Genomic DNA, 6,118 nt, shown 5'->3' with positions numbered 1-6,118 from the left:
GCTCATCATCAAACTCAGGTTCCTTCCTCCCCTTACTTTTGTCCTTATCTTGTTCATCCATCTCCTCCTTGTGGAAGTCAGCCATCTTTTTCTCAAAGTCATCACGAAGCTTATACCTTTTGGGTGACTGGCTGCCTCGGAAGGGCTTCTCAGTGTCAGTCTCGGAAGCAAATGGATCAGATTTCATTTTTACATCAGCATCAGAGAAGCTCCCTTTCTCTTTCAGCTTCTCTTTATCAGTATTTGTTTGTTTCTGTTCCTTATCTTTCCCGTTCTCTGTTTTCTGGTCTTCCAGGTCCCTTTTTGTGTATGCCGCTCCTCCCGAAGCAGCACTCTCGTCTTTCTGAGATGAACCCTATGCAGAGCCAGTGGCCGGAGGACTCTTACCCCACAGGGCTCTTTTTAGATGGACTCAAAGATCCAGAGCCATGGTCGAACTGACCTTGGTGTGTTCCAGACTGATATCCAGCACCACCTGACATAGATGAGCCCATCTGGGATGTATTAGAAAGCGGAGGACTAGGTTTTGGCACAGGGCTAGGGGGCGGTGACCTTCGCCTAACCACCACAGACTGGAGGGGGCTTTTGTGAGCTGGGCTTCTCTCCCGGGGGCTCAGATCAGAAGCTGAGGCCCGTGACGCAGAACCAGTGCTATAGGTAGTGGCATCTGGCCATGGCTTTGAGCTCTCAGACCCTTTTATATCTTGAGATGCACCTCCAGAAAATGTCTGCTCCTTGGCCTCATCTCCCTGGTTATCACCGGCTGCCTGAGATGGCCTGCTATCCTTAGAAGAGGACTTCTTCTCTTTAGTAGACTTGCGCTTTGATGATTCAACCCTGCTGTGGTTGGAGGATGACCGGGAGGATGAGGAGCGCCTTGACCTGTCAGAGGATGATTTATCAGAGTTCCTAGAATGGCTCCTGGACCGTGGTGAAGGGGACCTTCTCTTTGGGGACCGGGACCGGCCTCGACGAGGACTGTATGCTTGCCGGTAGTTCTGCCAATTGGACCGGTAGTTTCCATAGCCACCTCGGTTATACTGACCCCAAGGATAAAACCCTCGGTTTCGCCCACGGAAATAATAGGGCCTCCGATAGCCTCTGTTGTGGCCTCTGAAATCTCGATTCTGACACCCTCGGGGGTGATTCCTTTCTCTGTGATGAGCTGGAGACTAGGATCCGGAACGAGACCTAGAACTCAGCCTGCGTTTCCTTGAACGGGAGACAGATCGGCTTCTGGACCGAGACTTGGAAAACGATCGAGACCGAGATCTGGATGCAGATCTTGAGCGAGAAGAGCGAGACCCAGACTTCGATTTGTTTGTTTTTGACATCTTGGAAGAGAGGGTTGCCGTTCAACACCTGGACCCGCCGAAGCGACGACTCGTCGCAGTCTCGCAACGGAACAACCGGCCCGAACCTCGCCCCCGCCCGACCAAGAGAAATATATTTTATATTCTTCTGTTTGATTGTGTTCAGGACTATTAGGCAGTCTGTTCAGTACACTCAAGAATTAGTTCTGGCCAGGAGGAGGTTCTGTTTCTCACAGAGACACTTCTGTGTGGACTCTTTGAGCACGGTGCTGCTGGGAACCTGAAGTTTCTCTAATACTGAAATGGCAGAGCCTCAAGCACTTAGGAAGTGAGTGAGTGATTATTCAGACATTCGCTTCAAATGACTCGTGCTCTTAATTAAAGCTCTCCCTAGGTGTAAGAATTTTTGATTGAAGAGCTGTTGAAGATTTCTGTGATAGAAAAGAATTTGCAACATTATCGACATTTTAAGGTTTCTCACCAGTATGGATTCTGAGATGTCTGTGAATATTAGAGAACTGGGTAAAGGTCTTGCCACATTCTTGACCTCTGTAAGGTTTCTACCATATGGATTCTCTGGAGAGCTTTAAGATTTGGATGTTTTCTATTTCCATCCATTTGCATGCAAAATTCGAGAAGTCACTGTTTTTAGAGCAGCGTAGTACTCTAATGTGTATATATTCCACACTTTCTTCATCCATTCTTCCATTGAAGGGCATCTAGGTTGTTTCCAGATTCTGGCTATTACAAATAATACTGCTATGAACATAGTTGAATAAATGCTCTTGTCATATGATCGGGCATCTCTTGGGTATATTCCCAGGAGTGGTATTGCTGGGTCCAGGGGTAGGTTGATCCCGAATTTCCTGAGAAACCAAAACACTGATTTCCAAAGTGGTTGCATAAGATTCCGTTCCCACCAGCAATGGATGAGGCTACCCCTTCCTCCACAGCCTCTCCAGCAAAGGCTATCATTGGAGTTTTTTTATTTTAGCCATTCTGACAGGTGTAAGATGATATCTCAAAGTTGTTTTGATTTGCAATTCCCTGATCGCTAAGGAGGTTGAGCATGACCTTAAGTGTCTTTTGGCCATTTGAACTTCTTCTTGGATGGAAATAGAAAACACTATACTGAGTGAGGTAACTCAGACCCAAAAAGATGAACATGGGATGTACTCACTCATAATTGGTTTCTAGCCATGAATAAGGGTCACGGAGTCTAGAATTGGTGAACCTAAAGAAGCTAAGTAAGAAGGTGAACCCAAGGAAAAACATATAGTTATCCTCTTGGCTATAGGAAGTAGACAAAATTGCCGGGGAGAAAATTGGGATCTTGGGGATGGGGTGGGATGGGGGTAAGGGGAGATGGGGAGAGAAAAGTGAGAAGGGAAGGATGGGGGGAATTTTGGGGAAAAGCATGATTGGGATAAAGGAAGGTTGGATAGGGGAGCACGGAAGCACAATTCTTAGTTAAGGGAGCCACCTTAGGGTTGGCAAGAGACTTGAACCTAGAGTGGCTCCCAGGAGCCCAAGGCAATATCCCCAGTTAGTTCCTTGGGCAGCTGAGGATAGGGAACCTGAAATGACCCTATCCTATAGCAATACTGACGAATATCTTGCATATCACCATAGAACCTTCATCTGGTGATGGATGGAGATAGAGACAGAGACCCACGTGGAACACTGGACTGAGCTCCCAAGGTCCCAATGAGGAGCAGAAGGAGGGAGAAGATGAGCAAAGAAGTCAGGACCACGGGGGTGCACCCACCCACTGAGACAGTGGAGCTGATCTATTGGGAGCTCACCAAGGCCAGCTGGACTGTGACTGAAAAAGCACGGGATAAAACCGGACTCTCTGAACATGGCGAACAATGAGGGCTGATGAGAAGCCAAGGACAATGGCACGGGGTTTTGATCCTACTTAATGTGCTGGCTTTGTGGAGCCTAGCCAGTTTGGATGTTCACCTTCCTAGATATGGATGGAGGGGAGAGGACCTTGGGCTTACCACAGGGCAGGGAACCCTGACTGCTTTTTGGACTGGAGAGGGAGGGGGAGAGGAGTGGGGGGGGGGGGAGAAGGGTGGGAGGAGGGGGAGGGAAATGGGAGGCTGGGAGGAGGCGGAAACTTGTTTTTTTTTTCCTCTTCTCAATAAAAAAACCAAACTTTTGTGAAAGATCTGTAGGAGGAATCTGCACAACCCATGATCAGCACCCCTCAAGCCGAGTCCTTGAACTCCGGGGCCCATGCCATCCTCTGCTTCAGCCTCCAAATGGGCGAAACTACAGGTGGGCCCAGCCACCCCCAGCTATTATTTGGCTTCTTTTGTCTGTGTTTTCCTTACCCATGCTGCCCGTCTCTAACAGTGCTTGCTGTTTTAAATCAGCCCCTCAAGCATGACATAATGACAGTGCTTGACATCACTATGACATCACTGTGGACACTAGAGGGGTGTTTTATCATTCACCTGCAGAGCTGAGATATGAAAGTCAGTCTTAGTGATTTTGAAGTGAGACTCAAGAATAGCCACATCAATACTCTCAAATTTCATCTTGTTTTCACAATGAGATTCCTCCTTTACAAGGTCGCTACAAAGATGAGGAAGATGAGAGACAACTGGCTGGGATCTCTGGCCTGAAGTGGATGCTCAGGGACCGGCGGGGAGTGGGGGCCACTGTGATTTTTACCTCTAGGAAATATTTAATGGCCAAGAATCACGTTTTCCCTAGGAGAAAAATGAAAAAGGCTGTACAGGTACGGGCGTAGGGCAGTGCTTCTCAATCTTCCTGATGCTGGGACCCTTTAGTCAGTTCCCCAGAGAGTGGAGTCCCCCAACTGCAAAATTATTCTATTGCTACTTCATAGCTGTAGTCTGGATACTATTATGAATCATAATGTAAATATCTGATATGCAACCCCGTGGGGGTTGAGACCCCCATGTTGAGAACCACTGGCTTAGGGCATCAGAGGGGCTGATACTGTATAGAACTCTCCTCTGTATTGGAGACTACTGAGCATGAAGGTTTAGGAAAACTCACTAATGAACTCTGTTGGGAGTGCATTACTTTACTTGGGAATGTTGCCTTTGTGGTGTATGGCAGTTATTTCTTACATGGGACACCCACGGGTCCCACAGATCCCACAGGTCCCACGGGTCTCCCGGTCCCACCTGTCCTATGGGTCCCACGGGTCCCACGGGTCCCACGGGGCTCAGGCCAATTCCAGGAGGCTCCGAGGTAGAGCCGCATTGCTGACTGAATGAAGGCTTTTCAGCTCACACTTTCTCCTGCCACGTTTCAGGCTCTTCTTTGTCACGATGGCCGCTGGCAGATTGTGGCCCTGCTGCTCTGTGCTTCTGCATTTTTACCACATGGTGGGTACTGTTGTGTGTTTTCTCTTTTAGTAAAACAGAACAGCACACATGTTTGTGCCATCATCCTTGGCCACTTCCCTTCATCTCCCAAGTACCACCATGGCTCTCCAAAAGTCCCAGAGCTTCCATGTTTGCCAGCTTGCCAGCGGGGTTTGTTTCTGGGGACCGACTTCTAGTTGACTTATCAAGCACTCGTCCCTTACTGGTGGGGACAGGATTTACTGTTGACCCAAGAACACTTTCCCAGCAGCTCCGAGTCGGCACACCATCCTGCTCTCAAAGAGTTCCTGTCCGTTCCTGCTGGAAGAAATCCACGTTCTGCAAACGGTGTGTGAAAGAGCAAGCAGAGGGGTTCAGGAAATGGTGCTGGGAAGGGCTGGCTATTCAGAGGGACCAACCTATGAGCTACCTTCCCCAGGTGGGAGTGGAGAGGCTGATATTGCTGAGGCTAAAAGGAAACGGGACCCAAGTTCTGAGGTGGTGTCCTTTCATGCAGAGGCCTCTTCTATCTCAAAGAAAGGTTCTGGGCTGGAGTCAAACCTAGAACTTCAAGCTTCTGAGCCTAGAGAGCCTATTCACCGCAACACAGTAAACAGGCATAGTGTAGTAAAATCACGATATCCTGGTATTTCTAAGATAGATTTGTGTTGTGATGCCCATGAGTTATAGGATCCATGCACAACAGGCCTCCTTCTTTCTTGAGAAATGTAAAAGTGCCGGGAGTGCTATACGCCTTCTGCATAACAGTCAACCCGTTCAGGTCTCTTGAGTGACATCCTGGCCACGTGGATCACTTACATGATACTTTACAGGCTGTAGTCTTTGAGGGGATCCACCCAGGCCATTTTGGATCACTTACGTGATACTTTACACTCCGTGGTCTTTGAGGGGATCCAACTTATGAATAAGCTAATGTCTCCCTCCAAGGTTCTTCTCCTGACCTAAATCTACCATTTGGGGACTCTTATGACATCCATTTTTTTTTAGAGTGTCTCACTTGTCCCTGGCACAGTAAAACTGTTTTGTATTGGGATATTTCTTGTCTTAATAGAGACTGTATACTTTCTCTTTTAAGAAGGAGCTTGAAACTTTTGTTTCTAAAAAGCACTACCATTGAAAAGATAGGCCCACAAACATGAATGAGAACTGAGCATTGCTGAATTTTCATGTCTTTATGTATAATGCTCTCACATGTGGCACCTTAACACTGTACTTTTCATAACTGTGGACACATGGTCAGAATAATATATGGAAATTATTTGTGATTAACTCTAGAAACCTGTGTGTGTGCCTGTGAATATGTCATATGTGTATGTACAGGATCATGGGAGCAGACCAGAAATCAATATCAGGTGTCTTTCTCTATTGATGTCCATTTATTTATTTATTTATTTATTTTTTCATTCATTCATTCATTCATTCATTTATTCATTT

The 6,118-nt window shown here is 47.2% G+C and overlaps 1 pseudogene; it reads right to left on the bottom strand.

Moving 5' to 3' along the window:
- Position 1: 1 nt before the first annotated feature.
- On the bottom strand, positions 2-1,907 carry LOC101983593 (annotated as a pseudogene).
- Positions 1,908-6,118: the final 4,211 nt, after the last annotated feature.

The sequence above is a fragment of the Microtus ochrogaster genome, chromosome 6, assembly GCF_000317375.1.
Source record: "Microtus ochrogaster isolate Prairie Vole_2 chromosome 6, MicOch1.0, whole genome shotgun sequence".
Classification (NCBI taxonomy): Eukaryota; Metazoa; Chordata; class Mammalia; order Rodentia; family Cricetidae; genus Microtus; species Microtus ochrogaster.
The sequence above is the reverse complement of the archived record's forward strand: the minus strand, read 5'-3'. Positions and strand labels throughout refer to the sequence as shown.